This window comes from Eurosta solidaginis, chromosome 2 (assembly GCF_040869045.1).
Source record: "Eurosta solidaginis isolate ZX-2024a chromosome 2, ASM4086904v1, whole genome shotgun sequence".
Classification (NCBI taxonomy): Eukaryota; Metazoa; Arthropoda; class Insecta; order Diptera; family Tephritidae; genus Eurosta; species Eurosta solidaginis.
Window position 1 is genome coordinate 10,278,303 of NC_090320.1, and position 16,115 is coordinate 10,294,417.

At 36.2% G+C, this 16,115-nt stretch overlaps 1 protein-coding gene and 2 long non-coding RNA genes across 3 annotated transcripts in view; 1 reads left to right on the top strand and 2 right to left on the bottom strand.

The window, feature by feature from the left end:
* LOC137239273 (uncharacterized) overlaps positions 1-16,115 on the bottom strand; it is a 186,366-nt gene that overhangs the window by 12,368 nt on the left and 157,883 nt on the right. The window lies entirely within an intron of this gene.
* The window catches only part of LOC137239267 (myb-like protein U), a 170,527-nt gene that overhangs the window by 7,568 nt on the left and 146,844 nt on the right, over positions 1-16,115 (top strand). The window lies entirely within an intron of this gene.
* On the bottom strand, positions 1,997-14,683 carry LOC137239263 (uncharacterized). Its single transcript, XR_010949312.1, has 3 exons — positions 14,181-14,683; positions 2,259-2,387; positions 1,997-2,173 (listed from the first exon to the last, which is right to left on the bottom strand). It is a non-coding gene; the product is annotated as an uncharacterized lncRNA (long non-coding RNA).

A 16,115-nucleotide genomic window follows, 5' to 3' on the forward strand; every position in this document is an offset into this window, starting at 1 on the left:
CTGCTCTCAGAATCGCCACGGGCTGTCTTCTTATGTCCCCAGAACACCATCTGCATAATGAGGCGAGAATACTCCCCATCAGGGAGAGAAATGAGATGCTGACCAAACAGTTCCTGTTGAATACCCAGAAACCTGGGCATCCCAACAGACATCTGATTGATGAACCAGCACCGCCTAGGGGCTTAAGGAGTCATCTCCGTAAGCATTTTGAGGAAATACGGCACCTTAGAACCCAGCCGTATGAAGTGAAAAAACACAAGCAGGTCCTTGGTGAACTCCATAAACAGGCGTCGGACCTTTATGCCGAGAATTGCCCGGTGAATCCAGTACTTAACGAAAATTATCCAAAACTTGCGGAAGAGGAACGCATACTCCCCAGGGAAACGCGTGTCACTCTTGCTCAACTTCGTTCTGGATACTGTAACAGGTTAAACTCTTACCTATCCAGAATCAACCCTGACATACAAAATGTGTGCCCCGCTTGCAATGTGTCCCCACATGACACCAACCATCTCTTCAATTGTAATGTGGAACCAACGCCTCTAACACCCCTTTCCTTATGGTCCACCCCTGTTGAAACGGCAAGTTTCCTTGGACTCCCGTTAGAGGATATTGATGACAATTTGTGATCGGTCGCGGCTATTAGGTGGGGCGAGCATTGCTACAACAACAACAACATGTAAGAATGGGTTTCATTCACATAAACAAGTTTTTCACTTAGGTAGGCTGGTAATTTACCATGCTTGATATAAAATACAAATTTCATACTATGGTAAAATATCAACTGTTTCACGCTCAGCCAGTTTAGTGCATCAAGCATACTCTTTATGGAAGTGTCGTACCTCACTTTCAATATAAATCTCATAGCTTTGTTTTGCATAATTTGTAACCTGTCTACTTATGTTTCATTGGCAATAAAGAATATTGTAGGGCAATATAAGAAGTGCGGTTCTATGATGGATCTATAAACTTTCAACTTATATTTCTTACTAATAAGTTTACACAATCTCTTCCAAAATCCAATTTTTTTGCCCATTTTGGCAACAATATAATCAATATGATCTGTAAACCTCAGTTTTTTGTCAATCAGGATCCCTAAGTACTTAAATATTTTGACATCCTCAATGCTCATATTCATTATTTTTAGATCTAAATTAAGTGATTCTCTATTGGTCGTCCTGGATAAAACCATGAACTTATAGTAGGAGAGCTGGTAAGCATTTTTGAGCAGGTATTTGAGGCACAATGAAAATTATGTACAACGCTTTTTTAATGGTATCTAAGTATAGAAATGCAGAACTGGCTAAGGGGTGGCGGGGCTGAGACTGCCCTTGAATTTAACAAAAAAATTAACTTGCATTCTAAAAATGTTTTTGAGGCACTTTGAAAATTAGATATGTTAAAATTTAATATTTGAAAAATATAAAAAGAAATAAGCCAGATTATTAGGCTGGGTCTAAAACTTTGCCAGGTCATTGCAAAGTTATTTTTTTTAATTGAAAAAATGTTTTTGAGGCAATTTGAAAATTAAATATGTTAAAATTTAATATTTGAAAAATAAAAAAAGAAATAAGCCAGATTATTGGGCTGGGTCTAAAACTTTGCCAGGTCATTGCGAAATAATTTTTTTTTAATTGAAAAAATATTCCTGAGGCACTTTGGAAATTAAATATGTTAAAATTTTATATCTGAAAAATATAAAAAGAAATAAGCCAGATTATTAGGTTGGGCCTAAAACTTTGCCAGGTCATTGCAAAATATTTTTTTATTTTTAAATTGGAAAAAATATTCTTGAGGCACTTTGAAAATTAAATAAAATATAAAAAGAAATAAGCCAGATTATTAGGTTGGGTCTAAAACTTTGCCAGGTCATTGCAAAATATTTTTTTATTTTTAAATTGGAAAAAATATTCTTGAGGCACTTTGAAAATTAAATATGTTAAAATTTAATATTTGAAAAATATAAAAAGAAATAAGCCAGAATATTAGGCTGGGTCTAAAACTTTCCCAGGTCACTGCAAAATTTTTTTTTTTATTGAAAAAATGTATAATCTAAGTATTTGTAAAAGTAAAAAACATATTGATTTTTTTTATTCAGAATCTGAATTTGTATCTTGATCGTTCTGTTCGTCACAGCTTGAATACTCGTCTTCTTCGAAGTCATCGGAATTATCTGTGAATAATAACAAATGTATATTTAATATTTATTAACTGATAAACTATAAAAATTCTGTTATAAAAAAATTCTTGCTGTTCACCTGCTGTGCTGTTTTCATTGACAGTATTCGCTTCGTCTATAATAGCATTAATTACTGAATTTGGAGCACAATCTCCATCAAATTAATGAAAATCCAGTGAATCAGCATTCTGTTCCCATCCGTTTCTGTCTGGTGTTAAAGAAGTAGGAAAATGTAAATACGCATTACGCCAAATAAGTTATGTAATGTGATCTTAATAGGTGTTCGTATAATTTGGATTCACACGGAGGCAATCCAGAAGGGTCACAGTTTTTTAATAATTTTTTGAACGGCTCGTCTTTTTTATTGGCTTTGAAAACAGCACAAAATTTTTTAAACCTTGCTTCCTTTATGTTTGTGCAGTTCTGGAAGCCATAAATTTCACAAACGTATTTTTCTAGAGATTCAAATATTTCCTCTCGCGAACCGGATATGTGGGCAACTCCAAGATTTATTAATGCTGTTTGATAATCCTGATTTTTCTGTAAGATTTTCAACGGATTTATCTTTTTGTTGCAATGACCTGGCAACGTTTTAGACCCAGCCTAATAATCTGGCTTATTTCTTTTTATATTTTTCAAATATGAAATTTTAACATATCTAATTTTCAAAGTGCCTCAAAAACATTTTTTCAATTAAAAAAAACTTATTTTGCACGACCTGGGAAGTTTTAGACCCAACCTTATACTCTGGCTTATTTCTTTTTATATTTTTCAAATATTAGATTTTAACATATTTAATTTTCAAAGTGCTTCAAGAATATTTTTTCCAATTTAAAAATAAAAAAATATTTTGCAATGACCTGGCAAAGTTTAAGACCCAACTTAATAATCTGGCTTATTTCTTTTTATATTTTTCAAATATTAAATTTTAACATATTTAATTTTCAAAGTGCCTCAAGAATATTTTTTCCAATTTAAAAATAAAAAAATATTTTACAATGACCTGGCAAAGTTTTAGACCCAACTTAATAATCTGGCTTATTTCTTTTTATATTTTTCAAATATTAAATTTTAACATATTTAATTTTCAAAGTGCCTCAAGAATATTTTTTCCAATTTAAAAAAAAAATATTTTGCAATGACCTGGCAAAGTTTTAGACCCAACTTAATAATCAGGCTTATTTCTTTTTATATTTTTCAAATATTAAATTTTAACATATTTAATTTTCAAAGTGCCTCAAGAATATTTTTTCCAATTTAAAAATAAAAAAATATTTTACAATGACCTGGCAAAGTTTTAGACCCAACTTAATAATCTGGCTTATTTCTTTTTATATTTTTCAAATATTAAATTTTAACATATTTAATTTTCAAAGTGCCTCAAGAATATTTTTTCCAATTTAAAAATAAAAAAATATTTTGCAATGACCTGACAAAGTTTTAGACCCAACCTAATAATCTGGCTTATTTCTTTTATATTTTTCAGATATAAAATTTTAACATATTTAATTTCCAAAGTGCCTCAAGAATATTTTTTCCAATTAAAAAAAAAAAAAATATTTTACAATGACCTGGCAAAGTTTTAGACCCAGCCTAATAATCTGGCTTATTTCTTTTTATATTTTTCAAATATTAAATTTTAACATATCTAATTTTCAAAGTGCCTCAAAAACATTTTTTCTATTAAAAAAAAAATTATTTTGCAATGACCTGGCAGAGTTTTAAACCCAGCCTAATAATCTGGCTTATTTCTTTTTATATTTTTCAAATATTAAATTTTAACATATCTGTTGAGATTGCAGCTGAAATATCCGGTTTAAAAAAGAAGGCGACTTAATCGTTTAGTGTTATAACTTTTAATATGTATCAATAGAAAATGTACAAAAAGAGTGAATAACAAAAGAGAGAGAAAAAGTATAATAGAATATTGACACTTGAACAGAGATGCCATACTGACATGCATATTGTATTAGAGAAGTAGCGAAATATTCTCAACACGCCCCCTCAATAAGCAGGTCAACTTAAGTGGAAAATCCAAGTCCATCCAAGCATCTCTCGTGACTAACTTTTGGGAGTGATTTCGTCATAACATCTGCAATCATGTTTTGCGTTGATATGTGTTGTAGCTTCAAATGGCCAGCGGCGACTGTTTCACGAATGAAGTGATGCTTAATGTCGATGTGCTTCGTCCGAGCATGAAAAACAGGGTCACCAGCCAAACATTGAGCTCCTTTATTATCAACAAAAATTGTTATGTCGATAAACTCTCGAAGACCAAGCTCAGTTAACAAACTTCGTAAATATATTGCTTCTTTCGTTGCTTCTGCCAAGCTAATGTACTCTGCTTCCGTCGATGATAGTGCGACCGTGCGCTGCTTTTGCGACTTCCAGGTAATCGCAGCGCCGCTAATCAAAAATACGTAGCCGGTATATGAACGACAGTCTACGGTGCAACCTCCCCAATCAGCATCCGCGTAGCCAATCGGTGGGTCATTCGTCTTACGAAACACTAATCCCCTATGTGCCGAGCCAGCAAGATATCTCAGAACTCTCTTCGCAGCCAACCAATGGCACATAGATGGGTTAGTTACATACTGTGCTAAACGCGATACAGTATTAGCTATGTCAGGTCTCGTTGCCACTGACAAATACATCAAACTCCCAATTAATTCTCTATAATTATTTACTTCGGACAGATTTTTAGAATCTGGAAACTTAACACTCACTTCGGATGGCGTCATTACAGGATTGCAATCTTCCATACCATATTGCTTCAACAAATTCATTACATAACCTGTCTGTCGCAAAGCTATATAATCTGCAGATTGACTTATTTCAAGTCCCAAACAATATTTCGCTTGACCCAAATCTTTGATCTCAAATTCTTGCAAGAGCTGCTTCTTTACGTATTCAATGCATTTCAAACTTTTTGCTGAAATTAATAAATCGTCGACATACACCAATAACAAGCAAAACTCATCACAGATTATACCAGAAAACAAACAGGGTTCATTTTTCAATGGCTTCAATCCCATTTCAGATAGCTTTGTTCGAAGTTTAATATACCATTGGCGACCAGATTGCTTTAGGCCATATAAATCCTTATTAAGCTTACACGCGTTACCACCATTATGTAAATTTGTGAGCATATTTCCCGCACATATACTAATCGGACAATTATCGCTCCGTTTTGACACAATACGCTTCAGCATCTCAGGTAACATGTCTGGAACCTTCATGAATACGTCTTCATCTAAAGGGCCGTTGAGATAAGCTGTAACGACATCAAATTGCCAAATTTTAAAGTTAAAATGAATGGCCAATGCTAACATCAGTCGGACTGTCTCCAACCTCGCAACAGGAGCGAACGTCTCATTGTAATTCACACGGTATTTTTGACTATAACCCTTAGCTACAAGTCGTGCTTTACGCCGCTCAATTTTTCCTTCGTTTCCATACTTGTTGGTAAGCACAAATCGACAGCCAATAATGTTTTTGTTACCGTCGGTTTTCACGATCTTAAAGGTGTCATTTTTAAGAATACTAATAACTTCACTTTCAATAGCATCTTTCCATTCATCACAATCGGGACCTTTCAAAGCACTTCGAGTTTCAATTTCGGCTATTCCAGTAAATACGTCATCACTAAGTTCGTCAGCCTGAACATCTGGAGGATCGGAATCATGTGATGTTTCTTCTGAATTTCGAGAATGGAATAACTTTCGCAGACGCCCTCTACGCCCGCGGAGGAGTCGTGGTCTTCCAGGTGCCCTATTTCGAACCTGTTTAATATCATTCACAGAGTCAACATCTTTCACAGGATCACCTTCAGTACTTGCTGAATTATCTCCCTGCAACTTCGGAGGAGAAAACTCAACCACCCTTTGCTCGTCATTATTGATGTTTTCTTCTTTGTCAGACAATAACAACTCATCAACAACCACCGTAGTTGGTGACCGTGGTAGATTCATCTCTAAAAATTTAACATCTCGAGCATAGATTAATTGATGAGTATTTGGGACCCATATACGATAACCCTTTCTATCTCGTGGGTATCCTACAAATATACCTTCTATGGATCTAGGAGCAAGTTTATTTTTACCTGGATCCTTATCGAGCACCATTACCTTTGATCCAAATACTTTCATGTGATTGAGCAGGGGTTGGTCGCCATTTAACTTTTCGTAGGGTGTTTTCCAATTGATACTACTCGATGGGCACCTGTTGCGAATGTATGCCGAGGTCGCAACAGCTTCCGCCCAAAATGATTTCCCTAAGCCAGATTGTGATAAAAGATACCTAGACATGTCCAACAATGTCCGATTCATCCTTTCGGCGAGCCCATTCTGCTCAGGAGTATTGGGAATACTTAACCTCCTCAAAATACCGTTATCTGAAAGATACTGATCAAAAATGTTATTACAGTACTCACGACCATTGTCTGATTGTAGACACTTTATTTTCTGTCCTGTCTGCCTCTCGATGAAAATTTGATAAAGTTTGAAAGCAGTGAAAACTTCTGATTTTTGCCGTAAGAAATAAACTTCACACCATCGTGAACTGTCGTCTATAAACGTGACGAAGTACCTGGCACGGCCTATTGATTCTTCCCTGAAAGGGACAACGACGTCGGAGTGCACGATCTTTAACAACTCTTTGCAATGCTCACGGCTTTTATCAAACGGTAAAGCCGTAATTTTGCTCTTCAAACAAGTTTCACAGTTTAAAAGTTCTCTGCTGTCGCTAACATCCACTTTAGGAAGTGCACCCTGATTAACTAATCTTACTAAGTCTTTGGAGTTAAGATGACCTAGACGACAATGCCACTTAAATAACTCAGAGCAGTTGACTTCAGCAATCGCGCATTCGTTGCCTTCACGTACAAAGAACAAATCACCTTTACGATCAGCGACTAGAATTGTTTTGCCATTCTCGTCACTAACATATGCTCCATTCTTGGCAAATGTTACTGTATGCCCTTTGTCGGTGATCTTTGCAACAGATATCAAGTTTGTGCGCAAGTCCGGCACAAATAATGTATTGTTGAACTCAATGAGTTGTTCGCCACCATAACCAGCAACTGCCAGCTTAACTTTACCCTTGCCCTTGACTTCTGCACAAGCTTGACTAGCGAGATTCAGTTTTACCTTTGTTGATTTGTCAATCGACGAAAAATTTGAAATATCGCCACATAAATGCGCCGTACATCCACTGTCAAGAACCCAATCATGTTTCGACCTGAAACTATGCTCAGCAGCAGTATAACAAGCTGCATACGATTTGTTTACTTCTTGATGTTGTTGTTTTCCGCGATTCGCACTATCACCTTTTCGTGCTTTACAAGCGCTTGCCTTGTGCCCAAATGCACCACACTTAAAACATTTAAAGTTTTGTTTAGGTGTGAACTTCTCTTCACTTTTTGTAAATTTCTTATGAGCATGTATACGCTCCCCAGCGGCCATTGCAATAACCGCACTTCCCGAAGCTTGTTTACGTGCCTCGCTCTCTTCAATAATCTTGATCTTCAATATATCAGCTTTGGGCAGTTCGTCTCTTGACTCAATAGCACAACGAAAGTTTTCGTATGACGATGGTAAACTATACAGTAGCATAATTGACAATAAATCACCATTTATTGGTACACTCATGCTTTCCAATTTATCAACTGCATCGAAGAACGTAGCAATATGCTCTTTAACATTACCACCCTCATCTAATTTTTGTAGCATCAGCTGTTTCAAAAGAGTTGCTTTGCGCGCCGGCCCTTTTGATGCATAAATTGACTCTAATTTGAGCCACACGTCCCGCGAAGTGTCGCAGCCACGAACTTGCTTCAATTCTGATGGCTGAATTGAAAGAACTAAATCTGCCTTAGCCTTTTTATCATTTTTCAATCATAAGGCTTTAGCAGCAGCATCACCCTCTGTTGGCATAGCACACGTACCATTGACGTAATCCCATAAGTAATTTTCAATAAGCAACGCCTCTACCTGCATACTCCAAGTGTCAAAGTTCTCCTTGGACAAAAGCTCAATTCTGGATGAGCTGGACACTGAATTCACAGCCATCTCAGATGCACTTTCAAGAGTCGATCCACGTGTCTGTTGGATAATTTCTGAATCTTCTTTTGGAATCGCCTATTTGTCGGCTTTAACCATTACGCGCAATCGAAATTATTTCAGCAGGGTTATTTTGGGTAACTGGGCCCATAACCTGTTGAAATTGCAGCTGAAATATCCGATTTAAAAAAGAAGGCGACTTTTTGTTTTTTTTTGGGGCTTTGAATACTCGTTTGTGAGTATTGATGATGGCACGGATGTTTATGTGTCCGCTATAGCGCCAGGTTGTACTTGGGTAGTGATGTGTTTCCTTGGTTGTATGTTGATTGCTTTTATGTGATGTTTCTGCCATATTAGGGTGGAGATGCAAAAAGTGATATATTTACAGATAATTACAAAACGATATTGTATTTTACAACTTGATAGTTACAATGAATGAGATTTTTATGGATTTTTGTTTTACAATGATATTGATTAAATGTAATGAATCATGAGAGATTAAGTGATGACGTATCTAAATTTAAATGAAGGTGTGAATCTTTTGTTAATGTTTAATATATACATAGGTATATGACCTTTAGTGTTTTTAGTTTAATTGTTACTACCTGGTAGTATCAGTCTTGTTTTTAGATAATGATATGTTAGATCACATCATTTGTACTTTAGTATATAAGGAACTTGTATATTTTTTTTTTTCCGAACCCCTTTTGTATTTAGGGAGTTTTTTTTTTTTTTGGATGTGCTTATATATGTATATGACAATTTGGTAATTTCATAGCGCGCAGTCCAGTTTACCTTTGTGCAGGAATTGAATTAGTTCATTGTAGGATTTTATATCTTTTGAGTTTATGAGTTCTTTAATGTCTTTAAATTTGGAAAAAATGCTATAGTAGTTTCTCAATGATCTATGTTTTGTGCAATCAAAAATGAGATGTTTCGGTTTTTCTGTGACATTGCAAGTATTGCATATATCAGTAACATTATTGTGAAAACGTCCAAAGTAGGTTTTGTTGTATGTGCGTCCGATGATGATTCTGTTCAGTAGTTTAATGTCGTACGGTTCCATGTTTATTTTTTTGCTTTTGAACCAGGGTTTCTTTATCTTGGAGGCTATGCAGTCAATGGTACTGTCATCCCAATTAGTGCATTTTGTTTTTATTTTCTGTTTGGTTGCCATCCAAAGCTCCTTCTCAATCTTCATAAGCGCTTCATCAGGCGTGAGTGCGATTGCTAAATTTTTGCCTACAGTTGTTGCAGTTTTTGCTGCTATATCTGCTTTTTCATTAAATTTGATTCCAACATGACTTGGAACCCAGGTAATTGTAAGCTTTTGAATGTTAGAGTTTGCTGCCAAATTGTGAATATTGGCGATAATGTAATTTTGTGTTGTGGCTGTTTTAAGTAATTTGATGGCGGCGAGGCTGTCCGTGAAGATCGCTGTTTTTGTCCAGTTGTTCTTGTGAGCTAATTCGACTGCTTGTAGTATTGCTATTAGTTCGCCTGTAGTTGATGAAAGTTGATGTTGTATAGAAAGGAGACATTTCTGGCTATATCATATACGGCGCAGCCTGTATTGGTATCACTGACTGATGCGTCCGTTGCAATAGTTATGTAATCCTCGCTGTGTAGTCTTGTTAATTTTTCATAGTATATACCTTTGAGTTGTTCATTTGTTATGTTGTTTTTGGAGCCTCTCAGTTCCGATTCCGTAAGCGTTAATTTATTGTGTATGGTAAATGAAACATTGGTGTTGATTCTGTTGATTATGTGTTTAAATTGGTTGTATGTATGACTGTAACTGGAGTTGATGGGCGTTCCGTTTTCCAGATCATTTCTGAGTTCCGAGTTGATGAACCATTGTTTAATTAATTCTTTGGAAGTTAGCCAAGTGGCTCTGTAGATGGGGGGTAATTCGCATGCTAAGGCATATCTAGCTAGTGTGGGTGTGTTGGGGGGGGGGGGGGGGGACCCCTAGACATCGTCTTAGGGATTCATTTGCAATTGTTTGCAGTTGTTTGTCGAAGCTTTTTGGTGCATTCGCATAGCTGGTACTGGCATATTCCATTTTGGATCTGATAATGGTTTTGTAGATATTTAGTCCAACCGCAGGTGCTAGACGGGCTTTTATTGTTGTGAGTCTGTTGAGTACATTCTTTGCGGATTTGGTGTTGTTTTTTATGTTTTTAACGTGATCTTTGATTGATAAGCTTGCATTAATAGTTCGTCCGAGCCATTTAATTTTTTGCGTCTGTTGAATGTTTTCTCCGTTGATTTGGACGTTGTGATTTCTGTTGTTCCCTGTGGTCATGTACATGACTTGCGTTTTGCTGACGTTAAATTTTAGGTTAAGTGAGTTGCAAACTGCTTGAATTTCGTTGACTTTTGTTTCAAGCTTAAGTTTCGCCGTGTTAATGTTGTTGTCGTAAACCACTATGGCAATGTCGTCTGCGAATTGGAAAACTTGTGTGCTTCGGTCATTAATGCTGTGTAGCTTGGACGTATATATGTTAAAGAGTGTGGGCGATAAGCAGCTTCCTTGAGGGAGTCCGTTATTTACTTCGACGACCTGTTTACCCAGGGTTAGTCTTCGTTTGGAGAAAAAATTGTGTATCCAATTTGCTATTTTTGTATTGATGTTAAACTCGATTAGTATGTTGTGTAGGATGTCGATATTTACGCAATTGTACGCATCAGTCATGTCGAGTGCGCAGAGAAAGACTTTGTATTTGTTTTTCTTTTTAGTGGCTATTAGATGTAGCATTTCATTCAAGCACATTGTGGCCGATCTGTGTTTCCTATATGCAAAACTTTTTGGAGGGATTATGTTGGTTTCTTCAGTGACTTTATTTAACACTTCTTTAACCATCATATTTAAACTTTTGGCGAGAACTGAAATTAGGGAGATTGGGCGAAAGTTTTTAAAATCGTTGAGATCCTTGTTTGCCTTCGGTATGGGCACTATTTGTATGTTCCTCCACGAGTCAGGAACTTCGTTGTTGTTGAACTGTGTACTGAGGGCTTTCAAAGGGGCCTCTTTTGATTCGGGCGACAAGTGTTTGATCATGTTGAAGGTTATTTTGTCACATCCACCGGCTGTAGATTTCTTACTGTTCAGAATTTTAATGAATTGGTCTAATCGAAACTCGCAGTTGTCGTTGTTATTGTAGGTGTAATTCACCCTTGTGGGAGCATTTGTTGTGCTTATTTGATTTTTGAGTGTTTCTAAATATGTTTGATTGTCTTCTTCTGCCCAGTCATTTGTGCTTTTTTGGTTGCCTTTTACATTGTTAATGAAGTTCCAGGCTTCTCTGGTGTTAGAACATTTGTTTATTTCCTCTATTTTGTTGGTGTAGCTTTCCTTTTTCGCCTCTTTCACAGCCTTGACCCATTCTTTTTTGGCTTCTATAGCTTGGTTCATATCAACAATTAAGTTTGTCTTATTTGCTTTTTTCCTTTTGGCCATATGTAGCCTATATAGTTTGTTGAGTGATTCATTCCACCATGCTTTAGGTTCTCGTTTCGTTTTGTTGAGATCAATGCTGATTGTATTTTTGATTGTTTGTATGTCTTTTTGTAGGTTGTTTAAGTCACTGAAAGTAATTGAGTTTATTTTATTTAATAACGTGCTGTTTGGTATGAAGATATTTGGATTTTTCTGGATATTGCTTATGCTGATTTTGATAGGATAGTGTTTGCTGCCTCCTATGCCTACTTGAATGCATTCCCATTTAATGTTGTCCTGTGGTAGACTAGTAAACGTTAGATCCAGTACTGAACCATTGTTGCTTCCGATACTGTGCGTTTTTGTCCCGTAGTTTAGGCATTTTAAGTTTGTGTGTTCGAGTTCCTTCTCCAGTGTATTTCCTTTGGGTGTGTTGATACTGTCGCCCCAATTGCAGTTGCGTGCATTGAAGTCGCCTAATAGGATTACTTTGTTGTGATTGCTTAGAAAATTCAAAACTTTATTGATTTCAGTTTCAAATGTTCTGTTGGTCATACTTGGTGGGAAATAAGCATTGCAAATTATTGTATTGTTGCTAAGGTTGGTGGTTTTTGCTATAATGATATCTTGATTTGTAGTATATTTAATTTTGGTAAATTTTATGCCTTTCCTGAAGCCGATGGCTACTCCTCCGTAGCCGTCGTTTCTGGTTTTTTTTAAAAGATTAAAATTAATCAGTTTTTGGTTATTTGTTTGCTCGTCGTGGGAAAAAATTTCCTGCAAGCAAACAATATCAATGTTATTTAAGTTGTTAAATTGATCAATATATGATTTGTTGGCTTTAAGACTTTGTATATTATATTGTAGTATTCGCATCGTCATTATTGTGGAGATTGTTATAGATCCTGTCCTTTAGATTTTTTTTACACATGTTCCCTATCAGCCTGACTAGGGGTTCATCAGTATCTATTTCGAATTTTTTAACTAGTAGCGTGACTAGTTTTTCTATTTCTGAGACCTTGTCCCAGTTGGGGTTGAGGAAGACCGGTTGTGGCTTTACGCGCGGAGTTTTTGGTTTCGGTTCATTTGTGGTGGTTTGTGTGTTGACGATATTATCATTGTTGATTGTCGGTGTTGTTTTTAGGCTTATCGGCGGAAAACTTTCTTCATAATTATCTAAGATCGCAAAACGGTTGTTGCTGTCGTTCGATAGATTGTAAATGTCATGCGCTTCTTTTTTTGAAATTTTTTTGATTGTCATTATTTCGATGATCTTTTCCTCCTTTTGCCATACGTTGCATTTGTTTTTGTTCAATGAGTTGTGCCCTTCTTCTCCACATAGAATGCAGTTGTTTGTCTTGTTGCATTGGCTGCTGCAACCTTCCTCCTTCCCGCACATAATGCATCTGTTCTTCCTTTTGCATCCTGTCCTAGTATGCCCTAGTCTTCCACAGTTAAAACATTGCCGCACTTTGGGTATAAAGTGAGTTATTTTTAGGTTCACATAAAACAGCTCAATAGATTCTGGTAGATCGCTACCCTCGAATCCTAGTTTCACAGTAAAGGTTGGTAAAAACTTTGTCCTGTCGACGGGGTCCCTCCTCATTAGTCTACACACTGATTTTACCGGAATGCTAGATATAATATTCTTTAAAATTTCGTCCTCTGAGAACTCAAGAGGAACTTGTCTAATAACCCCCATTTTTTCCACTAAGTTCCGTGGTATAAAGGCTTTCATGTTATTTTTGTCTAAGTTGGAATTTTCTAGACATTGGTTTGCTTGTTCAAAGGTGTGAAAGTATATTTTGTAAAGGAATCTTCCTATTGCATTTATTTTTTTAATGCCGTTTATTTCAAAGTTTTGGATTTTGTGCCATAAAAATAGGCCATTTTTCATTCGTTCATTGTTACACAGCGAGCTTTTTGATGTGTCTATTAGGACACAGAAGTCACCTCTGTGACGTTCTGTATACTTCGCATTATATTCTTCTATTTTTTGACTGGAAGTTGGATTACCGTTTTCTGTATTGTTAGCCGTCTTAGTATTGCTAGTCATTGCATTACCGTTTGCTTCTACTTCCATGTTTTTTTTATTTTCCGCACTTTTTTTGTTTGTGTCTGTGTTTGACATTTCCAATGTCTTTGCATTTGCCGCCAAAACTTGAGCGTCTGCCGCCAATTTGGCAAAGGTACCTTTTGGCACTAGCATGCCTTGTAGTGGTATTTGTATATTCTTAGTGTCGTCCGTTTTTGTTATTTTCAGGTCGTCACCTGTACCTACTTTGGTGCGTCTGTAATCTTCATTGCTCTCACTTTTGGTTTTTAGTTGTCTTTTCCTCTGGTTTTCCAACTTTTTCTGACTTCGGCGTTCTTCAAACCAATTTGCGTCAGGCTTTCCATCAGCGTTGGACTCGCCAGGGCCTTTGGACGCCGCAGCGTCGGCCATTATGTTTGTGAACCGTCTAATGTGTTAAATTTGCATTTACATATGAGAACTTACCAGTTAAAAAGTAATTTTGCCCTTCGCGCTGGACTGCGTACCTCACATAAAAGTTTTCTTTTTACATACACTTATCTTTATATGGTATTTTTAAATTTGTTATACACAATGAAATAATTGTACTTAGTTTGCTTTAGATTTTAGGAGCAACCTCCACCCTCGGTTTGTCACACTGGTCAGGCTCTTCAGCTCTTCTGCGTTGCTGCTTCGTAGTGGTTAACAATTTCGTGCATGTTAATTAGTATTTGCTTGAAATTTTTTCCTCGCTAATTTGTATAAAGTCACGAAGTAAATTTTCACACGTTGTGCACGTGTTTGCTTAGTGCAATTGCTGTCGTATTTCACACTTCACGTTTTTCTTTTTATAAATCTGTATATCGCGCTAAAACATTCCTTTATAGGCAGGCTAAAAATTGTCGAGTGTATTTCACACTTCTCGTTTATCTTTCTATAAATCTGTATATCGCGCTAAAACACTTCTTTACTGGCTGGCTGAAAATTGTCGAGTGAACAATGATGACACGATACGAAACATTCATTCTCTCTCAATTCGTTTCCAGGAATGGGTCTTAAAGTTCATTCAATTGTAAACATTGGTTCATTCGATTGTAAACAAACTTCATTCGTTTCCAAGAATGGGTCTTGAAGATCAGAGTTGCGTAAACCGCGCAAAAAAAAATCCAAGAAAATCGGTGCGTTTTCATTATTTTTCATTTCAAGTGTATTCAACTACATAAGCGGATCAAAAATTTGTAAAAACATTGACCATAGATGCCATCATCCTCAAAATCAAATTTGGGCATTTCGGAATAACTTTGGGGTATTTTACATGTTAAAGGTTTAATTTATGATTTTCACCGAAAACTTACTCAAGATTGTCAAATGGGATATCAAAAAACTCGAATTTTTTCAGGATCACAAATACAAAAAAAAAGCTTATTTTACCCGTTAAAAATTTTTCCGTGACAACACGTGAAATTTAATTTTTTGATACCTAAGATAAAATGTACTTATCTCTTTTCGTGCGTTAATATAACAGCTCATTTAATTTTGTTATTTCTTGTACCTTTTTTACAAATTTTTGATCCGCTTATGTAGTTGAATACACTTGAAATGAAAAATAATGAAAACGCACCGATTTTCTTGGAATTTTTTTTGCGCGGTTTACGCAACTCTGATCTTCAAGACCCATTCTTGGAAATGAATGAAGTTTGTTTACAATCGAATGAACCAATGTTTACAATTGAATGAACTTTAAGACCCATTCCTGGAAACGAATTGAGAGAGAATGAATGTTTCGTATCATGTCATCATTGGTGAAGAAGGACTTACTCGTTTAGTGTTATAACTTTTAATATGTATCAATAGAAAATGTACAAAAAGAGTGAATACCAAAAGAGAGAGAAAAAGTATAATAGAATATTGACACTTGAACAGAGATGCCATACTGACATGCATATTGTATTAGAGAAGTAGCGAAATATTCTCAACAATATCTAATTTTCAAAGTGCCTCAAAAACATTTTTAGAATGCAAAAATTAATTTTTTTGTTAAATTCAAGGGCAGTCTCAGCCCCACCACCCCTTAGCCAGTTCTGCATTTCTATACTTAGATACCATTAAAAAAGCATTGGACATAATTTTCATTGTGCCTCAAATACCTGCTCAAAAATGCTTACCAGCTCTTAGACTACCCCAGCGGGTTAGGGGATCAGAATATACCCGCGGTTGGTATGCCTGTCGTAAGAGGCGACTAAAATACCAGATTCAAGGGGCTGTGTAGCGCAACCTTTCAGGTTGCCAGCGCAATATATAGCTTCTCCAAACCCAATTGTCAACCTCACCTATCCGCGGCGAATCCTGTTTCACTAACAGACGAGGCTCTGGCAACCCCAAGCTCCTCATGGAACTTGGGGGTAGGGAGGGAGGGAATGG